Source organism: Symphalangus syndactylus, chromosome 15, assembly GCF_028878055.3.
Source record: "Symphalangus syndactylus isolate Jambi chromosome 15, NHGRI_mSymSyn1-v2.1_pri, whole genome shotgun sequence".
NCBI lineage: Eukaryota > Metazoa > Chordata > Mammalia > Primates > Hylobatidae > Symphalangus > Symphalangus syndactylus.
The window spans coordinates 58,979,394-58,990,888 of record NC_072437.2 but is presented as its reverse complement, the minus strand read 5'-3'; positions in this window follow the sequence as shown (position 1 = coordinate 58,990,888).

Sequence of the window (11,495 nt, the reverse complement as noted above, 5' to 3'; positions counted from 1 at the left end):
TTTTGAAACACCAGTATAAAAAGATGAAAATGGAATTAAAGAATTTAGAAACAAAAGAAAGCAAAAACTTTGTTTATAACACAAATATTTTTCTCTACTAAAAAGGTTCACTGAATGTGTTTATCAATAACATCCTGTTCGGAGTCAATAACTCTCACTATTTGATTATTTAAAAATACGGAACTGCTTGTACACAAATTAAAATATGTTTCTATATAATATTTGTTTCATTAGGATTTTTTGTATGTCTTTTTAATGTATATGCTAAGACATTATTCTGGTTCATTATCTACCGATTCTCTAGATGGATAATGGATTTTATTTATTCCCAGGTATTTTATTTCTTAAACTACTAGCAAATTTGCCCCTTTTGTTATTGTTGTTGGTTGGTTGGATAAATGGGTGGTTGTATGCTTTGAAACATTTATTAAAGGTTAACATTTTTAGAGATTAAGAAAAAAATATCTTCAGGAAGCTAAAGTAACTGAAATCCTAGGTACCGATAGTGTTATTACTTACTAAATTTATCTCAAACATTATAGGTTGTCTGTGTTAAATCAGTATGTCTTCTACAATATTGTAGTAAATAGAATAATATTTAATTTGAAAGTAGTAACAAATTCAACACAGATTTTGACTTTATATATTGTCTATAATGAAAAGTCCAAAATACTATTTTTATGAAGCATGGGAGAGTGGGGTCACAGAGAGCTTTAGGAGTTCAGGGGATAGCTTAGTTGACTAGGGGTAGCATTTTCAAAGGGGTAATATGATTTGGAGAGAAAGGAAAGTAAAAATTTACAAATGTTTATTGAATAGTGATACAGTTTGTCTGTGTCCTCACCCAAATCTCATCTTGAATTCCCACATGTTATGGGAGGGTCTCAGTAGGAGGTAATTGAATTACGGAGTCAAGTCTTTCCTGTGCTATTCTCCTGATAGTAAATAAGTCTCATGAGATCTGATGATTTAAAAAGGGGAATTTCCCTGCACAAGCTCTTTATGCCTGCCGCCATATGTAAGACGTGACTTGCTCTTCTTTGCCTTCCACCATGATTTTGAGGCCTCTCCAGCCACGTGGAACTGTAAGTCCGTTACATCTCTTTTTCTTCCCAGCCTTGGATATGTCTATATCAGCAGTGTGAAAATGGACTAATACAAATGAGTAATGTTTGAGGCTGACTTCACATGGTAGAACTGGAAGGAACTTGAATGTTGTAATGGCAGGTTTTTCTCCCCCCTTGGCCTCTGCAGATAAGGTCCCATGACCAAACCACACTCTTTTTCAAACAGACCACATGAAATTCCTACTTAGTCCTGAGTATTGTATTTCCATTTCCCACCAGGATGCAGAACTACTCAAACAAACCAATCACATTCTCCCATAGGACCAAGGAAAATTCAACCACTTAATACCAAAATGTCTGCCCCATATATCTCCTCTTGTTTGCTCTGTTCTCAAATGCAATCCCTATGTGGCTCCACCTGGTATGGAGTGTCCTCTGCCTCTGGGCTGTGAGTATATATGACAAATTAACTTCTGTCAATTTCATTTTTTTCCAGTTTGGGTGTCGTGTGCTCAAACTTACACATCCCTCACTGATAGGTCACAGAAGGGTGATAATTATGTGAGGCAATGATGTTAATTAGGTAGATTTAGCCATTCTACAACTTCTATGTACCTCAAAAATCCAATTTTATTTGTCAACTTAAAAATAAAATTTTATAAATATATTTGGGGAAAGTATGTAGGTTTTCATTGCAGAGAAGTTATTAAAAAAAGGGAATGGAATAAAAAAGTAATTTTAGACAAATGATAAGCCCCAAAAGAGTATGGGAAAGATTTTTTTTTGACAGAATACTATTTGAGAATATTCTACAGGCTAAGCTCTGAATGTTGCGCCTCCCTAAAACCCACATCTTGAATGCCAATGTGATGGTTTTAGAAGATAGGACGTTTGGGGGTGATTAGATCCTGAAGGTGAAGTCTTCGTAAATGGGATTAGTGTCCTTATTAAAAAGTCTTCAGATAGCTGCCTTGACCCTTCTACCATGAGAGGACACAGCTAGAAAACACCATCTAAGAACCAAAAACCAGGCTCTCATCAGCCACTGAATCTGCTGGCAACATGATCTTGGATTTCCCAAACTCCAGAATTCTGAGAAATAAACTTTTCTTGTTTATAAGTACCCAGTATATGGCATTTTGTTGTAGAGGCCCAAATGAACTAAGATACAATGTGAGAAAAATACTATATGAGAAATCTATATGAGAAAATGCAAAAAAGAAAAACATGACAGATTCTAGAAACAAAAAGACATTCAATGTTTATTGGCCAGTATACACCAAGGTAGAAAATAGATCTGAAGCAATTCAGAAATATTCTAGATCCTGAAATATCTTGTATGCTTTATTAAGGAATTTGAATGTGATTCTAAATGCACTGAATCCCATTAAAAGAATGCAATATTGTCAAATAATATTTCGTGCTGATATATTATGCTCCCTGAATTTTGGAGAATTGAAAGAAGTGAGAAAATTAAAGGAAGGCACACAGTATCCATATTACCCTCGTTGGTGATGTTTATTTAGACTACATGGTCTAGGTGTTATCCCAGGTATACACTGGGTAGTAAAAACGGTGTTTGAGGAGACATTTTAATATTATCCAATTATCTTCAACATCCCTCCCATGGATTTAGTAATTACTGATGATTCTTGTCTATACCAGTCTTTACAGTAATGCTTACAAAATAATAATCTTCCAATTACAACATTGCTATCACATTCAGTAGTCAACAACCAGCATTCTATAACCTCATTTTTAAAAAATTTTGCAGTCTATTATCTATCTATCTATCATCTATCTATATCTTGATATGTCCACGTGAATTCTTATTTTTGAAACATTTATAGCTTATTGCTGTCCACATCATTATGATGTTAAATGTTCCCCAGGTTTGAATAGCAGAAGCATCTTCTAGCTGGTTCACACACATTCCCCAACATTTTTTTTAACTCCCTTAATTTCTGGCATAAAAAGATGTTTCAAAGTCTTCCTGTATCTCCCCGTCCTAGTCCTAGAATCAAGGATCCTTTCTTAGAAAGAGCTGAGAAATATATATGTATATACTATACACAAATTTTAATAGATATGTGTACAGATATAATTGTACAAATATATGTGTGTACACCCACACATATGCATACAAACACACACACACACTCCATGCTCGCAGTTCCATAGTTTCCTTTCTTCCACGGTGTGAACTCTTCTTTCAAACATCAACCCATTTTATCATCTGTTCAATTCAATATAACACACCTAAAATAACTTCCGAATTGCTTTACCCATATGACCATAAAAAGTTTTTTAAATGTTTTAGAATTTGATTGCAGTGGCCACCCCCTCAAAAAATAACCAATATCAACAACAAAAACTGAGGTTAAACATTAAATTAACGTGTTTAAAAGCTATTGGATTGTTTCCCTGACCAACACCCTTTCAGTGTGGTTGTGCTGTTCATTTGTAAAACTATTGGGTTCAGGCTGACTTGCTTGGTTTTAATTCTCTTTTTTTCTGTTTTCCATTCTTGTTGATATACACATTAGCATGCTTCAAAAAGTCAAAACAACATAAAAAGCTGTACCTGGAGAGAAATCATTCATCCTTCCCTTTTTCCCTTCCACTATATCCCCATATCTCAAGTTAGTATCCAATTTATTGTTTTGTTTTATCTTTCCTGTGTTTCTTTCCATAAAGATATGATGATATATTTATAATTTATTTTCCCTTTTAACAACAGTTTTCATAATAAATCTATTATTTGCATTTTGCTATTTCCACTAAGCCATATATGTTTGAAATCACCTATTTCAATTAAAGTTTGTAAGTTTTTTTTAAATATTTGTTTTCTTATACTTATTTTTCACATAATTTCACAGTGTGGTGTAGAAAAGCATCATTTTCCAAAATTATTTAGTATTCCTCACTCAAATATTAAAAGATTTTGTGTTTTCCTGACCTATTTTTACTCTCAGATGAAGAACAGTTAGGATTATGAGTCAATTAAAGATACAAAAAATATTCTCATTTTCCTTAGAGAATAGAGTGATCTATTGTGTTGGTTAAAGATGCTAGTTATTAAATTAATGGATTCTATAACAAATGTCATTTGCTATATATTTAATCACAGTTTATTCAAGATTTATTGAATACATAAGCTATATAGTTCTATTTGCAGGTGATAGTAATGATTATATTCATTGCATTTTCAAGGTATGAAAGCAAATTATATAAAAGAAAAGATACCTGGAGTTAAATAGAAATATTAATAGTTTAAACCAATCATACAAAGGGCTATATTTACATAATTATCTCAAATAAGTTCTGTTTATTTTTGGCTTTATTTGAGCTATTGGAATTATCTTGAAGCATACTATATACTATTTATTCTGCAGGACCTTGTATACCTATTTTGCCAGTTTGCTAATTTATTTGCCTATCCGAGGTTAGTAATCTAAAATATTTTAACAGTTATATTCTTCTCTAGTTTTATAATTGTCATTTCAAGAATATTACATAAATGGAATCATGCATTATGTAACCCTCAGGGACTGACTTTTTAATTTTGCATAATTCCTTGGAGATTCATGAAAGTTTTTGTGTATGTCAATAGAGTGTTTCTTTTTATTTCTGAGCAATATTCCATGATATGAATGTACCACGGTTTGTTGAAGGACACGTTTTTTGTTTTGTTTTGTTTTCCAGTTTTAGACTATTATAAATAAAGCTCCTATGAACAATTGTGTCCGAGTTTTTGTGTAAAAAATGAGTTTTCGGCCGGGCGCGGTGGCTCACGCTTGTAATCCCAGCACTTTGGGAGGCCGAGGCGGGCGGATCACGAGGTCAGGAGATCGAGATCACGGTGAAACCCCGTCTCTACTAAAAACACAAAAAATTAGCCGGGCGTGGTGGCAGGCGCCTGTAGTCCCCGCTACTCGGAGAGGCTGAGGCAGGAGAATGGCGTGAACCCAGGAGGCAGAGCTTGCAGTGAGCAGAGATTGAGCCACTGCACTCCAGCCTGGGTGAAAAAGCGAGACTCCGTCTCAAAAAAAAAAAAAAAAGTTTTCATTTTTCTGAGATAAATGTTCAGGACTGCAATTTCTGAGTTACATAGTAATTGCATATTTAGTTTTATGCAGACAGACTGTTTTCCTGAGAGACAATACCATTTTACATTTCCACCAACGATGTATCAGTGATCCAATTTATCTGTATTCTCACAAGCATTCGGTAGTGTCATTATTATTATTTTTTTTCGCTTTTATACTTTAGTGACTCTGATAGGTGTGATATTTAATAGGGTTCTCATTTTGGTTTTAATTTGCATTTGTTGGTTTATAAAATAATTGAACATTTTTCATATGCTTATTTCACATCCATATATCATTCTCAGTGAAATGTCTGTTCTATCTTTTGAATATTTCCTTTTGAACTTTTTAAAATTGTTTTACTGTTGAGTTTTGATACTTCTCAATATATATTCTAGAACTAGTTCTTTATTAGATATGTAGTTTGCAAATACTTTATCTAACTTTGTAGATTGTTTTTCATTCTCTTCACATGAGCTTTCACAGAACAAAATTTTCATTTTTGATGAGGTCCACGTTCTGAGATGTCTGTCATCCACATTATCAAATGTCTGTTGTTTATGGATCATGCTTTTGATATCAAGTAAGAATACTTCACTTAGTGCTATAACATAAAGGTATTCTCCATTTTTTCTAAAATTTCAAAGTTTTACATTTTACATTTAGTTCTGTGATTAATTTTCAATTAACATTTTGTATAAGATGTAAAGTTTAGGTCACGTTTTATTTTCCTCCCTTATTGATATCAAATTGCTCCAGCATTATTTGTTGAAAAGACCATTCTTTATCTATTGAATTCTTTCTGCACCTTTATCAAAAATCAGTTTAGCATATTTGTGTGGATCTCTTTCTACGTTCTCTATTCGGTTCTACCAATCTGTGTGTCTATTCCTCTGCCAATACTACACTGTTTTGATTAGTGTAGCTGTATAACAAGCCCCAGTATCAGGTACAGTGATTATTCTCACTCTATTTTTCTCTGCCAAGAGTTTTTGGGCAAGGACCCTTGCCTTTTCAAATAGATTTTAGAGAAAACTTGTAAATGTCTACTAAAACTTTGATGAAATTTTTATAAGAATTGCATTCAACCTATAGATTAGTTTAAGGAAATTGACTTTTACTTTGTTGACCCTTCCAATCCATACACATGATATGTATCTCCATTTATTTAAATATTCTTTGATTTGTTTCATGAACGTTTTGAAATTGTAAGCTTGACAACTCTGGACTCAGAAAATCTGAGACAGGTCTCAGTTAATTTAGAAAAGTTTATTTTGGGCCCAGTGCGGTGGCTGACTCCTGTAATCCCAGAAATTTGGGAGGCTGAGGTGGGTGGATCACGAAGTCAGGAGATCGACACCATCCTGGCTAAAGCGGTGAAACTCCGTCCCTACTAAAAATATAAAAAATTAGCTGGCGTGGTGGCGGGTGCCTGTAGTCCCAGCTACTCCGGAGGCTGAGGCAGGAGAATGGCGTGAACCCGGGAGGCGGAGCTTGCGGTGAGCCCAGATCGCGCCACTGCACTCCAGCCTGGGCGACAGAGCAAGACTCCGTCTCAAAAAAACAACAAAAAATAAAAGTTTATTTTGCCATGTTTGAAGATGCATGTCCATGACACAGCCTTAGTAAGTCCTGATGACATGTGCCCAAGGTCGTCGGGGCACAGCCTGGTTGTATATATTTTAAGGAGACATGAGACATCAATTAATATAAGTAAGAAGTACATTGGTTTGGTGTGGAAAGGGAGGGCAATTCAAAGCAAAGGCAGCAAGACTCAAAGTAAGGAGGAGGCTTCCAGGTCACAGACAGGTGAGAGACAAATGGTTGCATTCTTCTGTGTTTCTAATTAGCCTTTCCAAATGAGACAATCAAATATGCATTTATCTCAGTGAGCAGAGGGATAACTTAGAATAAAATGGGAGGCCAGTTTGCCTTAAGCAGTTCCCAGCTTTGAATTTTCCCTTTAGCTTAGTGATTTTGGGGGGCCAAGATATTTTCCTTTCACACAATCCTATATATGTATTGCTAAATGCAAACCTAAGTATTTAATTTTATTTGGAATGACTGTAGAAGCATTGTGTTTTTAATTTCATTCCTGGCAAGCTGTTTGATTTGGGGGTGTGGTCTTACGTCCTGCAACACAGCTAAAATAACTTATTAGTTCTCTGAGTTTTTGAAAATTTATTGGGATTATTTATGTAGACAATCATGTCATCTGCAAACACATAGAGCTTTGTTTCTTCCTTTTAAATCTGTATCTTTCCCTACATCTTGATTAGAATGTTTTGCAATAAGTTGAGAAAGAGTGACGATGAGCGTTATCATCCTTGCCTTGTTCTCATTGTTAGAGGAAAAACATTCAGTCTTTCATTATTGTGTGGTTTTATCTAAAGATTTTTTTGGACACATTTTATCAAATGGAGGTAATCTCCCTTTATTCCTAACCTGCTTACAATTTACATAATGAATGGGTGTTGGATTTTGTCAAATTATTTCCTGAATATATTAATATAATCATACAACTTTTCTTTTTACTATGCCAATATAATGGAGTCCTTTGGTTAATTTTTTTTTTTTTTTTTGAGACGGAGTTTTGCTCTGGTCGCCCAGGCTGGAGTGCAATGGTGTCATTTCGGCTTTCTGCAACCTCCGCCTCCTGGGTTCAAGCGATTCTTCTGCCTCAGCCCCCCAAGTAGCTGGGATTACAGGTGCCTGCCACCACACCTGGCTAGTTTTTGTATTTTTAGTAGAGGTGGGATTTCACCACATTGGCCAAGCTGGTTTTGAACTCCTGACCACAGGTGATCCACCCGCCTTGGCCTCCCAAAGTGCTGGGATTACAGGCATGAGCCACCGTGACTGGCCCACCTGTTTCGTTTTTAACATTCTATAATATTAACAGGAAAAGAGTCAAACTAAAGTTACCTGCTGGGTAAGTCAGATGGTGAATTACTGCTAATGGACCTTGTCATTAGTATAATGGATCTGGATGATCGTTATGATACTAATAAGTAAGGCATCTTTTGCCCAGGCTTTGTTTGTCTTTTAAATATCCATTCACTGAGCATGGGTAACTAAAGTCTCACCCCTCCAGACACCACCACTAACTAAATACCCCTAAGTAAAATACTACTAAGTAAACTTATGAATAACCTTCAGTATGTGTGAAATCACCTGTGTGTGTGTCTGTATTGGAAGGAAAAGTGGGAGTCTTCTCTTGTATAGGAATGTTATCTTCCATATTTAGTGCATGTTGAGTTCCAGACCACCCCAATAAAGTGAATATTGCAATAAAGCAAGTCACATTAAAAAAAAGTTTAAGAAATGAATGTTCAGTAGAGTTCTGATTACTTTATAGAAATGGAAAAGAAAATAGTCTTGTAATACCTTTTCTTGTTATTTCAAATCATAACTGATGAATTTGGTAACAGTTTTGAAAATTAAATGTATAGCAACAAAAAAGACCCCTGAATAAAATTATAACAATGTTGTTTTGCTGTAATTCATCTGAAAATATGATGAACCATATGTTGCTATCTAACCTATGCAGAGGTTTTCACATTTTTATTCATAAATTTTTTGAAATGCCCCCACAGATTTCTCACATAATGAAAAAATCTTCAACATGTTATCCAATAAAGGATATTGGTAAGTGTGAAGAACAGAGTTCTGCCAGATCAGGTGTCAATTTAATCTGTTTTTCTTTATTGCATGTTGTCATGGATCTTAGCTAATAGAAATATATATATATATATGAAAATGTAACCTTTACCTTACTAATGAAAAAGTGTTCATATATACAAGAAATTTAGAATCAGAAAATTACACATAAATTCCTCCTCTGGTTCTAGTTAAATATACAGATTTGGACAAGGCTCTGCTCTACTTTAATTAAAAAAAAAAACTGAAAACAGTTTGTTCAGATGACAAAATGTACATGAAAGGCTGAATGTGTCACATAGATTAGGTATTCAAATCGATTTATGTTTAAAATAAAGCATAAAAAAACTAAAAATTATAAGAACATCCTAATATTAGTATTTAGGGGCAAAGGTGTTGAAAAATGTGAAAAATTACATTATATGACAGAAATTGGGACTCTCCAGACTACTAAAGTATCTCTCCATTTTTCAATGCATCTATTTTTCAGCCTGTTGAGTTTAAACCTCCCATTATCTTTAACTTGTGACTTATATTACAGAGGAAATAAGTCTTCAGGTATTTTTCTTGCTTTTTAGCTGACAAATCCATTCACAGATCTTTAGTTTGATGCCTATTTAGTTTAGGCATCCACTGAAATTCATAGAACAGTCTGCTGATTGAGGCTCCTGCCTCCAGTCCGAAGGATCATAGGAAATTTCACCCTTAAATGAGGCTCCTTGGCATATTGAGTATTTTGATTTAAAAACTCTTAGAGATCCACAGGGCTTGAAAAAGACTTTTCCCCTATCTACATAAAGACCAGACAAATCTACAAAGGCAAAGGCGTTTGGGTGCCACTGGGATATTGGGTGATCACTCTGTAATTTTCCCTGTGTACATGATTAAATAAGTTTGTATGCCTTTTCTCTTATGAATTTGCCTTACTGGAGTTGATTTTTTCAGTGAACCTCCAAAGGTAAAAGGGAAGTTTTCCCTTTGCCCCACCAAGTCCATTGTCTCTAAATCCCACCTCCCTAAAATCCAATCTTTGCTCTTTAACCAGAGTGGTAGTTTAAAATGAAAACCTAATACCATAATTCCCCTTCATAAAACCTTTAATAGTCCTCCACGGCCCTACAAATACAATCTAATCGCTTAGCATAACGTACAATCTCTCATTATAAATTGTCCCTTACTCTTCATCTATCACCACCTTCTCTTTTCTTATGCAATATATTCAACTAATGTGTATTAGCTAGAATGATTTATGTCTTTTTTCTCCTTCTCACTCCAGTGTCTATTTATCCCTTTCACTCCATTTCATCCTCTTAACTCATGCTTCTTCCTGGAGTGTTGGCTTAAACATTTCTTCATTTTCAATTCTGGGTTCAGTGTCCTTCTTGTGTGTTATCACAGCATCGCCTATCCCACTAGAACATGTACTATATTTCCATGGCTTATCTCCCTTTTTCTATCCTCCAAAAGACAATAGAGGTTTTGAAGGAAGACACAGAATTTGATTCACATTTGGAGCTCAATTAATATTTGTTTAATTAATAATGAATTTGGGTTACACAGAAATTTGTGCTCAGGAAGTATTGTCCTTTCAGTTCTTATGAAAAATCTACTAGTACAGAATCTAATTCCAAATAAGTTTAAGGTGGTTTCTATTTGTTTTTTCACAAAACACGAAAGAAAGCATGACTTACTGATGATTTTTTCAAGATATGTTTCTTGCAGAAGCATCAAATGCCTTACCATTTGTATGACAACAACTCAATTTAGTGCTGAAATTGCTGTTGAGCAGAGCCAAACTTTAAATCCAATAAAAGTATAAAAATGTTGACATATCAATTCCTTATGATCTCACACATAGAACAAGGAAAATGGACTGCTTGGAAAAATAACAATTGCCTGAGATAGTCCAGTAGATCCAATTTTAATGAGTTAATGTCAATAAGCACACTACAGGAAAACCGGCTTATTGTAACTGTTTCATACCACTGGGATACCTTTACAAAAGTTTGAACTAGCCATTGCAAAGCAATTTTTATTAGATTATTTACCTCTTTAAGAGTATAATTAATTTTGTTTTGTAATTTCTCTTTGAATAAAAGGCTGTAAAAATTATCTTTAACAATTTGCTTTTTGATAAATTCCAGAATAAAACTTATACATGTTTCAATATATGTAAATGTATGTGCATGTGTATATATGTTAAACTATGGGTATGCAGTGTATGTGCATACATCAGAAAAATTAATTTTTAAAATTAATATGAAAGTTATTAGGTGATATCGTAATAATTTGACAGTAAACTAAGTTTCTCAAAAAAAGAAGCTGACAAACAGGTAAAATATAAATTGTTGAGAACAGACATTAAACTTTTCATCTCTCTGACAGGTGACCCAAAAAGTACAAAATTTAAAACTTATAATTGCATCAATTAGGATAAAATGTCAGAGCAAGAAGTGGAAAACACAATCAATAGTGACTTAAATATATAGGAGTAGTTTACCACCAACCTTCCAAAAAGAAATTCAAAGGAAGATGATTCCTTAAATTAGTTCTCCAGTTTAACAAAGTCAGAATCAATGATTTCCTTTCCTTCATGATAACATGATCTTATCAAGCATCAGATTGCACATTCATCTTAAGGATCAGAATAAAATGGTGAGAATTTAGCCAAGGCTAAACA